At 35.3% G+C, this 11,983-nt stretch overlaps 1 long non-coding RNA gene across 1 annotated transcript in view; it reads left to right on the forward strand.

Moving 5' to 3' along the window:
• LOC137221522 (uncharacterized) overlaps positions 1 to 8,889 on the forward strand; it is a 105,469-nt gene extending 96,580 nt beyond the window's left edge. The window contains exons 3-4 of the long non-coding RNA XR_010942050.1: positions 5,167 to 5,282; positions 7,507 to 8,889. This is a non-coding gene — a long non-coding RNA (uncharacterized lncRNA). The remainder of the gene's footprint in view (positions 1 to 5,166; positions 5,283 to 7,506) is intronic.
• Positions 8,890 to 11,983: the final 3,094 nt, after the last annotated feature.

Here is an 11,983-nt window from a genome sequence, read left to right on the forward strand (position 1 = left end):
TTTGCGGTATGTGGGCCTCTCACTGTTGTGGCCTCTCCCTCTGCGGAGCACAGGCTCCGGACGCGCGGACTCAACGGCCATGGCACACGGGCCTAGCCTCTCCGCGGCATGTGGGATCTTCCCGGACCGGGGCACGAACCCCTGTCCCCTGCATCGGCGGGTGGACTCTCAACCACTGCGCCACCAGGGAAGCCCAGGATTCCCCTGTTTTAACTGCTTCTTTAGGTTTTCTTAAATATCCTTAAGTATGAGGTACTAAATAAGCTATTGGGTATATTGGGTACATGGGTGGGGTTTTTTGATTGATGGGCTTCATTATTAGGTAACTTTCTTTTATTGGAAGGCTCTACAATATCAGTAATTTAGATATCTGTAAAGCTAGTTAGATTCTCTAAAGGAGGATTCTTCAGTAGTCTGCTTGGTAGTATAAGCCTGGTTCCTGGCTTTCAGGAAGCTGATAAGACAAGATAGCTGTAGGTTACAGTGTTCACTAAGCATACTTTCATTTAATATCGTGTTTTCAGTCTTGTACTTTACACCACTCCTTCTTCCTCTCACCCCCACTACCCACCATGGTGCCTGGTGTCTCTGAATCTGTTGCCTCTCTGGTTCAGTAGGTACAGAAAAGACTGGCTGATTTTTGCTCATCTCTTTTTTTGTGATTTGATTGCTGTATTTCATTCCTTAGTTTCATAGGCTCTTAAACATTTTTTGACAACAGATAACCCAGTCCATAATCTATCTATACATATTTCTGAAAGAAAAGTTTTATAAAACAATACTTCCTATGCATGGTACACTCTGATATTTTCTCTTCTTTTTCTTCCAATGCAATAAAGTGTTGTGAACCATTAAATTGATTTCACAAACCCTAGTGCATCAAAACTTGCAGCTGAAGACTTTGCTTTGGCAGAATAAGCCATTTTTTGGTCTTGATTGTCACTCCCTTAACCACTGACACCCAGAACTGACTTCTCACTTAGTACTTTTCTTTGTTTCTACCTTGATCATTAATTCCACCCATCTCTATGCCCCCATCATCTTATACCTGGTACCTTGCTAACTGGTCTCCCTGACTACAGTCTCCTCTCTCCAATTCACTTTAAGTATGTCTCTCTTATTCTCTACTCTTATAATACATAACATTTAGCATGTTGCTTCTGAAATCAGTTTTTTAAAAAAAATTTTCCAAAGCTTTATTGAAATCCTATTACCTGTCTGCAGACAGAAGGAAACAAAGTCGTTTTATGCTCAAACTCACCATCCAGTGGTTAATATAGCACAGCTGAAGAACAATGCAAACCAAATGTCCTAAGTGTTGCAATACTGAGAGAAAGATGTAAGTGATCTGTTGTCAATCCGAAATCAGTTTTTAACAAATGCTTTCTGAAGGACTGAAAGCTTAAATTACCTAGCGATTTTTTTCAATAAGAGAATTATATAAGATAGTCCTCAAAATTTTCCAAATTTGATTCTAATCTACTTCACCAGTCTTCTCACCTGCTAGATGAGATAATGCCTGCCAAATATTATGTGTTAGCTAGAATATCTAACCATCATTATTATCCTTACATACTCTCCATTTGAACTATTGATATGTTTACTCTGCCCATGGTGTGTGCTTCCTTGAAGTACAGATCTGTCCTTTTTCTCAGTTTGTCTAAATTTTTAGCTTTGCATCGAATTTTCTTCCTTTGTAAGGCATTCCTGACCATTCCATCTCTTCCTCACCTCTTCTACATTTGGACTTTTTAATTGCTAATTGTTTGAATCTCTCATGTCTTTGTGAATGCTAACTTTTTATTATAGAATGCTTTCTATAGAATGTGCTGTGGAACGATTTTCCATGGATATAGGGGTTTAAATGCTATGTAAAAGCAAGCAAGCAAACAAATAAACACACAAACCAAGGAAGAAAGAAAGATAGAAAGAAAAATAGAAGAAGAAAGGAAAAGAAGAAAACAGTATTTTATGGCAAAATAAATTTGAGGAATTTATGAGTTAAAGAGAACTTTTCTCGACTGCAAAACTTCTTTATGAACACTACAAGTCTCCGAAAGGTAGAAATTATACATAGGATTCCCCAAACATCAGTCTAAAAGACTATATATCCTTTTTTGGTCATAGCAATCTTCTAGGACTAGGATTCTTTAGAAAGCACTTTGTGTAAATGCTGTCATAGGGCATTATCATTTCACACATACCTACTTCCTTAGTTCCCCTTCACAACATCTATGTGTATTAAATACTGTTACGTTTCCAGTTTAACAAATGAAGAAACTGAGATTTAAAAGAGGCTTAATCATCTGCCTGAAATCACAAAGCCTCTAAGAGGCAGCACTAACATTTGAGCACTAACATAGGCAGCTAGCTAGCATAGCTAGCACTAACTTCTATCTCCAGAGTCCAGCCTTAGCCTCAAGTGTTCGTCAGAGCAAGGACTTTCGGTGACCTCTCCTACTTGCAAAAGCGGGACTGCTGGGTAGATTCAATGAGATAGGAGATGTAAATTATGTAGCTCTCAAAAGAGATTAGCTCCTTCTACCTTCATCTTTGTTCTTGCCATTTAACATGGTATTTAATTATTATTTTTTTTAAAAAACATGAATATCTAATTTCCTTAAATAGATATCCTTTCTTAAAAAATCGTTTTTAGATTCTATACATTTTTTAAGTGATAGAAGATGGGCCTTTGTTTTATTTTATTTATTTATTTTATAGAATTTATTTTTGGCTGCATTGGGTCTTCATTGCTGCACGCGGGCTTTCTCTAGTTGCAGCGAGTGGGGGCTACTCTTCGTTGTGGTGCGTGGGCTTCTCACTGTGGTGGCTTCTCTTGTTGTAGAGCACAGGCTCTAGGCACGTGGGCTTCAGTAGTTGTGGCATGCAGGCTCAGTAGTTGTAGCACATGGGCTTAGTTGCTCCGCGGCATGTGGGAACTTCCTGGACCAGGGCTCGAATCCGTGTTTCCTACACTGGCAGGTGGAGTCTTAATGACTGTGCCACCAGGGAACTCCCCTTAAATAGATATCCTTTATTGAAGAGAAGATTTTATGTCCCTTTTCAAGTCTTTATAAAACCAAATGCAGTGCTTTTTAGTTGAATGTAGAATTTAGAGCTCACTAATTACTTGTTATAATAAATGGATATTTGAAGATTGTTGAATTTTAAGATGTTGCTATTGATATAGGTTATTATTTGGGTATTATAAATATGGTTAAAAATATCAGATTTGCAAAAATTTTTTACATGGCCTGTATTTATTGGTTATGATTTGAGAGAGTAAAACACAGATTAGAGTATCACTGTGCAAATTCTGAGGTAAATTAGATTTTACAAGACTTTCTCTGTAATTCTAAAATGTTAATTTAAAATAGTATTTACTATAATTCATAGTAAATGAATAATAAAGCACACTTGACTGGCCTCCCAACTTTAAGGATAGGGTTATCATTGTCTCATAAAAGGATGCAATTATACTTTATTATTAAAAACAGATTTATAGGTCTGGATTACATCTTGATTCTCTAACTTAATTTTACTCAAATTCAATCTTTCAGTGCGGCATTCTTGGCCCTTCGAAATATGGTTCAGTGTGCCTTTTAAATTATATTTTCACATTCTTCTTTACTCACTGCTATAAGCTCTGGCTCATTATCCTCTAACCACATCCTCTCCTTTCTTTCTAGCTCTGGTTGTGTTGGTTCTTTTCTCCATTGAAATCATGTGTATTTTACCAGGACTTTCTTAAATTTTATCTTCTCAAGACTTTCTTAATTCTTTCACCTGTTTTTTGAGTTGTAATATTTGAAGTTGAATTCATATAACAATTTTATGTCAATGTACCAATATTATTCTGTTATATATTATAGCAATATTATTCTGTGATATATATTCCATTTCTTCCTCCCATCTCCCACTCTCCACCTACTCTCTGACCCTATGCTCTCAGACTCTTAAAGCAAGAGATGAGAACAATAAATGAATCATATTGGTCTTCATATAATAATAATAACAGCAACAATAATAATGATGTCTGAAAATTTTAACTATTTACTAGAGGTAGATACTGTTGTATGTGCTGTGGTATAATATTTCTTTAGTCTATACAGATTACAATGACATCAGTAATATTTTTACTCCGCTTTATAGATGAAGAAACTGAGATTAGAGGTTACTTACCCCAAGGTCATATAGTGGTGGGACCAGCAATTGACCACAAGTACTAGGATTCCAGAGCATGGATTCAGAATCACTACACAGTCATCTGCTATGCTGACAATAGTAGAAGCTCAATAATTTTTTTAACTGAATTTACATTTTCAAAGAAATATACGTTTATATATCAGAGTTTGATGCATCATGGTTAGTCTGTTTAGCACATGTACTTTCTTCAGAAAGATGCATTTAAAGGATGTCCACAGTATCTTTTTATGAAATATGGCTTTTATGAGAGTGACACTCCATGTAAGATTAGACAATATGATTGGAAAAATAAGGGATTTAAATCAGTTGATTATTATACCACTTGAATAAATGACTTCAAATCTAAGTTAATAACTTTTCTCATTATGAAGCATTATTCTGTGTGAAAATTATCAGTGGTGCATATTCTTACTGCTTATTAAAACTGACTACTTTTCGGTTTATCTTTTGCAGAATAATCTGAGGTTATCCTCTTGTCCGTTTACTCCAGGCCAGGGAGGGAAAATAGATTTCATTTCAAGGATCATCTTTGTTTATTCAATTAATAGTAGCTGTCTGGAGCACTGAGTTGAGAAGGGTTCTGAATCTTTGCCCAGCTCAAGAAAGAGTGATACGATCAGTTAGGAATATCTTATATAAACATGTGGCTGGGAAAGATAGCACAGTGCCTGCCACACTTGCCATTTCTGCTGTAGGCTGTTGTCTTTCAGTGTTACAGATATATGTTGAAGTGTAAATGAATTTTGATATTAAGTAAAACTTAATAAAGAAATGCCTGGAATACAAAGAGTGATTTGTTCCCAGCTAGATATTTTGGAATAGGTCACTCTTTATATTAGCTTGTAATGTGCAGATTTTTAGCATTATCTCTGTTAATGTTTCTGTCATCATGATATTATGACCTACACATTCCTATTCTACATCATAGATCTTGGCACTATTTTCTTATCCTTCTTTAAGGTACTGCTTGAAGAACTTTCAACCACTCTTGGTGATGCCAAGGATACATTTTGCTAAAACAGTAATTATGCTTCTGGACCCTTGCCTGGTAAAATGGAAAACATGTAAAACATTTGGTAAGTTTATTAAATTACCATGCAGCCTTTTCCTCAGTTTTTCCTTTTGTATCTACAAAATGGGGTAGTCAGTAAAGGTATTGGATTAGAACGTTCACATTCTGTTTGTCCATAATCTTACTTGCTGTTTCCTGGCTCCCTTCAGGTAATACTTCTGCGTCTTCATGGTCTTTCCTACATTAAATCTAACAGTAATTACCCCTAAAGTCACTTCACACCTACAGACTTTGATTTTTGTTAAGGATGTTGTTCGTGTTTTGAGTCTTTTCTCTTTGGTCTCATTTAAATTATATGACAATTCAACTTGAATATAAAGATAAATGATTACCTCTATTTTTGGAAGTATATACATTGTTTATGCTTATTATAGGCTAAATTATATTTCATTTTCAAATTATACAGCTAATTTGGGTTTTGTTGGAGATATTACAAACCTAAAATGTGCCACGGATCTCTCGTTACATGTGTTTCCTCATGGAGATTTTCATCCACATCAACTCATGTCTTTACCTACTATCGTCCCATTGACAGAGAACTGCACAGGAATCTCTAACAAGTGATAAACACCTTTAGAAAGATTTGCCACTTTAATGTCTAAATGACTTTAAGAAACTAAGCTGTAACACTGTTGCTCATGATATAAATTTGTTTTTCACCTAGGGTAATAAAAATTTCAGTAAGTATTCTGTCACACAGATAGCTATCATCCTCATCCTACATTCCACTTCACATATATGTATATATACATATAATTATGTATGTGGAATTAACTTTGTAACAAAAAAGTTATTCTCGTTTTGTAATCAGGGTTCTTAGTTGCAGGCGCTTGGACTCACTCTAGCTAGTTTAAACAGAAAGGGATTTATTCAGGGTTATTAACGACCTCACAGGATCATTGGGAGAGCTGAAGTAACAATCAAAAGAACTTAACTGCTAAGGGAACCTGCTGGGATATTCAACAGGTCAAATGCCCCAGGTTCTTTAATAGGTACATTATAAGGAGAAGAAAGGGATGAAGGAGGAACCTATAGATTAACAGAGATTTAAGAGAAACAGTGAAATTTTAAAAGGGGCCAAGATTAAACTGTGGTGTCTAGGGATGCATAATTTTCAAAGACAAACAGGCATATTAAAATTTTTAAGAATTTATTTGAGCAAAAATCCATTCTAATCAGGCAACACCAGACTGGAAGCAGTTAGTAGAGCTCCACCAACAGGAGCTCAGGGGAGAGACTTTCTTTATAGAGAAAATGTGAAAGCAAAGTAAGGAGATTATTGATTGGCTGCAGCTTAAAGCCTGGCTGTTTGTGACTGGTTGTCCCTAGGTTTCAATTTTGTAAACTTGGGCCACTTACAGGCTTACATTTTGGTTTGGTTACTTATGTAGGCCATGGCATTAGAGTCACTTCAATCTAATTTTCTCCTTGTTTAATTAAACAGTACTTAGGTGATAAAACTATAATGAAACAGAAGGCAGTGGTTGTTATAATCATCAGGATTGTAGTTATATCTGGGGGAGTGAGGGACTTGTTATTGTGCTGGGTTATGTGGAAGGGCTTATGGATGCCTTGCGAAATTCTATTTTATGATCTGGATAGTAGTTATAAGTGAGTTCACCTTAAAATAACTCATTAAGTTATTTATTTATTCTCTGTTTTTTTATATATGTGTTTTATTTTAAAATAAAGAAGTTGAAAATATAATTCAAAACAAATAACATATCAATAACATGTCAGTAGTATCACCTTCTTATAAGAGAGATTACTTTTTAAAAGATGCTGTGTTGCACATACCATGTTTTTACTGGGTGAGTTATATTGGAGAACTTTTACATTTGAGTCATACCTAAAAGCTATTTTAACATTAATGTACAGCACCAATATACACAGACTAATATACTGCAAATCTTTGCTTGGACAAAATCAAATACATATATTCTTCTTCTAATCAAGGTGGGAAGCATTAAATGCAAATGAACTGAAATTTTAAATATATAGTGAATATGAATGACTATAAAGATTATTGATATTCAAGAGCAGGAAATCTTGGCTCAGGTAAAGTGACCTGAATCCTAATGTTTGTTTCTTTGTACCTTTTAGGTGTGGCTAGATAACTCACATAGTAATTGATTTAGATTTAAAATAAACATTATAATGAAACTGTTTTTTCTGTTTGTCCCATATTTCTTTCCTTCCTCCTCTGGTAACCACCCTCTTCTCTTCAGGGGACCTGGCCGTCTTCTACTCCCATTCTCATGAGTTTGCGATGGCCGTACCCTTCCTATTGATCAAGGATCAACCCAGCAACAGGCATATAACTCAGAGTGGACCAGCCAGAAGCCTTCTCTGGAATTTTATAAATTGACTTTCAAAAGGAGGAGATCTCTCTCTTTCTGTGCTCTGTGTCATTTGATGGGTTGATTTGTGTCTAGGGAGGGGAGTTTGCTAACGCTCTAAGAGAAGTGCTTCTGATATCTGGAGAGATAGGGAAGCTGTAAGGTCTAGAAGCATCATTTGAGGTTCCATTTGCATATATATATATATATATATATATATGATGAATGATGCAAGATTTGCTAATGACAGATAGAAGGTATTTACTTTGAAGTTAATTTTATTTCAAGTTTTACATTTGGAAATTAAGCATCTTTAATTATTAGAAAGGAAAAAACTAGTTATTATACCCGAGGAGCCCAGTCTACACATGGACCTGAATTAGATGATGAGATTCTGGACTTTGAGCTGATTCTGTGATGGGATGAGAATTTGCAGACTCTAGGAGGGGATGAATGTGTTTTGCATGTCAGAGGGATGTGAATCAGTGGGGCCCAGAGGGCAAACTCCGGTAGGCAACTTTTAAAATGTCTCCCCTGTCTCCTGGTATTCATGTGCTCCTGTAACCCCTTCCTTTTGAGTGTAGGCTAGACCCAGTGACTCTTGTAAAGAATAGTATGTGGAAAAAGTGATGGAATGTCACTTCCTAGGTTAGTTTACAGTAGACTGTGGCTTCTGTCTTGCTTACTCTCTCTTCAAAATTATTTTCAACTTTCCCTCGTGGTAATAGTTTTGCTATATATTGGTCTTGTGCTGATATTTAGTGAAAGATGGGGTTTACCACTTGCTTTGGGCTACATTCTCAAACAACCTGACTTGAGGAAGACTGGCCTCACCTTCCAGGTGTGCTTGGGGTCACAACAGGCTTCATCCTACATGGGCCTTGAATTGTCCCTTGTGGACTGCCTTAATCAGAAACATACAAGAAGGGGAACTCTGGAAATGTAAATCAGCCTAGGCAAGTTGACATTGCAAAGCCCAGCATATAGTTCATTTATGAGTGACAGGATAAATGCATGATTTTTTCTTTTAATTTACCAATTTTCAAGGTAATGAATTGTTTCCTTATTATCCCCTGAAGTTAAGTAATTGTTTTTTAAATTAGCTTTTTATTTTAGAACAGTTTTAGATTTATAGATAACTTGTGAAGTTATTACAGAGTTCCCACATATCCACTCAATTTCTCTCATTAATATTTTACATCAGTATGGTACATTTGGTATAATTAATGAATGAATATTGACATATTAAATAAAGTGCATACTTTATTCATATTTCTTTTTGGTTTTTTTTCTGTTTGTTTCCTTTTCTTTCTTGTTTCATGTCGCATTCAGAATACTAAATTATGTTTAGTCATAAGTCTTCTTAGGTTCCTCTTGGCTGTGACGGTTTCGAAGATTTTAATGACTTTTAATGATCTTGTTTTGAGAAGTACTGGCCAAATATTTTGTGAAATGAACATTAGTTGGGATTTGTAATATTTTTTTCTTATGATTTGATTTGGGTTATGTGTTTTTGGGAGCAAGATCACAGAGGTAAAGTGCCATTTTCATCAAGTCATACTTGGGTACATATTATCTACATGACATAATAACAATGTTTCCATTGTCGATGTGGACCTTGCTATCTGGCTGAGGTAGTGTTTGTTGGGCTTCTGCATTGTAAAGTTACTCTTTCCTCCTCTTTCTATATTGTATTCCTTGGTAGGAAGTTACTATGCGCAGTCCACACTTGACAGGGGAGTTATGCTTCACCTCTTGGAGGGTGGAGTATCTGCATAAATGATTTGGAATTCTGCATGGGAGATATGTTTATTCTTTCCCACTTCTTTATTTATTTAATTATTTACTTAGATCAGATATGAAATAATGAATATTTATTTTATACTTTGGTTATAATACAGTACTACTTTATTTTATAGTTCAAATTGTTCCAGCTTTGGTCATTGGGAGCTCAAGTCGACTCCTGTGTCCCTTTGAGATAGCTGTGTGTGTATGTGTATGAGAGTACTTCCATACTTTCTGGCACTACAAGAGCTATAGGCTCATCTTGTATAGTTCTTGCCCCAGTGCTAGAACCAGCCATTACCCCCAGGAGTCCTGGTTCTTTTTATTGGAGAATGGTATTAGAAACCTGTATCTGGGGCTAGGTGTGCTGTTGCAGCTGGGGTATCATTGCTTCTAAGCCCTCTCCGCTGATAGAGCAAAGACACATATGTGTGTATACTAAGCTGTGTGTGTACACATATCTATAAGAGATCTTTTTGTATAATCACTTATATTTATTTTAAACTAAACACCAGTTCATGCTGATGTCTCAGACTGTAATCCACTACCACATGGCTCTTCTAGACCCCTGCTCTTGCTTATCTGTAACCTACCACTCTAACAATGAGAAACCTGGTTTCTTCCATTCACCATCCATTTACTTAATTGTTCTACTCCAGTATGCATGCATAGCAGTATTAGTATTGTTATCCCATCCCTCTTGGGATATCACTTTATCAACTAGAACACAAATGCTTACATACAATTTCTTTTGCCCCTAATTTTATAGACTCCACTCATTTTCAAAATTACTTAAGTCAGCACCTTCCCCCCAACCCCCTTCGGTAAGTTGTTTCACACATTTGTAATGTAGTTAGGTTCTTTTGTCAAGGTTCACTCTTTGTGTTGAATCGTTCAAATGGGTTTAACAAATGTTTAGTGTCTTGTATTCACTATTACAATATCATACAGAATAGTTTCACCTATTTAACCTTCTTTACCGACTTGTATCTCTGGAAACCACTGATGTGATTATCATCTCTGCAGTTTTGTCTTTTCCAGGTTGTCACATAAATAGAATCATAATGTATGTGGTCTTTTTGGACTGGCTTCTTTCAAACAGCAGTACACATTTAAGGTTCATCTGTGACTTTTCATGGCTTATTAGCTCGTCTCTCTTTATCACTAAATAATATTTCATTGTATATATGTACCAGGACTTTTTATATACATTCACTTATTTTCACTTATTGAAAAAAATCTTGGTTGCTTACAGTTTTTGGTGGTTATGAATTAAACTGATATACATATGTGCACATTTTTGTGTGAATGTGTTTTCAAATCAGTTGGATAAATACCTAGGGGTGTAATTGCTGGATTATGTGATAATACTGTGTTTAGCTTTTTAAAAAAAATTAGCTATAATGGACATGTAACATTATATTTGTTCCAGGAGTACAACATAATGCTTTGATATTTGTATGTATTGTGACATGATCACCACAATAAGTCTAGTTAACATCTATCACCATACATAGTTACAAATTTTTTTTCTTGTGATGAAAACTTTTTAAGATCTCTCTTAGCAACTTTCAAATACACAAAAATACAGTACTGTTAACCATAGTCACCATGCTATACATTACGTCACCATGACTTATTTTATAGTAGAAAGTTTGTACTTTTCAATACCCTTCACCCATTTTCCCAATCCCCTTACCGTATCTCTTCTGGCAACCATCAGTCTGTTCTCTGTATCCATGAGCTCTTTTTTGTTTGTTTTAGATTCCACATGTAAGTGAGATCATAGGGTATTTGTATTTCTCTGTTCAACTTATTTCCTTTAGCATAATGTTCTCAAGGTCCATCTATGTTGTCCCAAATGGCACAATTTCCTTCGTTTTCATGGCAGAATAATATTCCAGTGTGTGTGTACACACACACACACACACACACACACACACACACACACACATATATATATGTATGTATATGTAGTTTTTTATCCATTCATCCATCAATGCACATTAGGTTGCTTCCATATCTTGACTATTGTAAATAATGAGTAAAGTGATTCAGTTGTGTGTCTGTGTGTATATATATATATATATAATATATATATTCTTTTTTATACTCTTTTCCATTATAGTTTATCATAGGATATTGAATATAGTTCACTGTGCTATTCAGTAGGCCCTTGTTGTGTATCCATTCTATATATGAGTTTGCATCTGCTAACCCCAAACTCCCACTCCATCCCTCCCCCACTCCCCTAAACCATGACATTTTTAATGATAGTCTATACAGGGGCAAAGTTTGAATCACTGACTTCCAGGTCCATGGTAGAGTAAAATGGCATTTTTATATAAAATTTCCCAGATATTATATAGCAGGGCATTCTGAGATTATTACTACCTTCTTAGAGAATTCTACTGGAATTAATTTATTGGGAATTTTTAATAAAATTTCATCTTTTCTAAGTAATTTTTATTGGATAGCATAAAATTTCTTACTCTTCAGGTTTCAAAAACATTTTAGATAGAAAATATGGAGAATAACATGTTGACATGAAAAAAGAAAAGGGCATTTCTAGTTTCCATTG

This window comes from Pseudorca crassidens, chromosome 3 (assembly GCF_039906515.1).
Source record: "Pseudorca crassidens isolate mPseCra1 chromosome 3, mPseCra1.hap1, whole genome shotgun sequence".
Classification (NCBI taxonomy): domain Eukaryota; kingdom Metazoa; phylum Chordata; class Mammalia; order Artiodactyla; family Delphinidae; genus Pseudorca; species Pseudorca crassidens.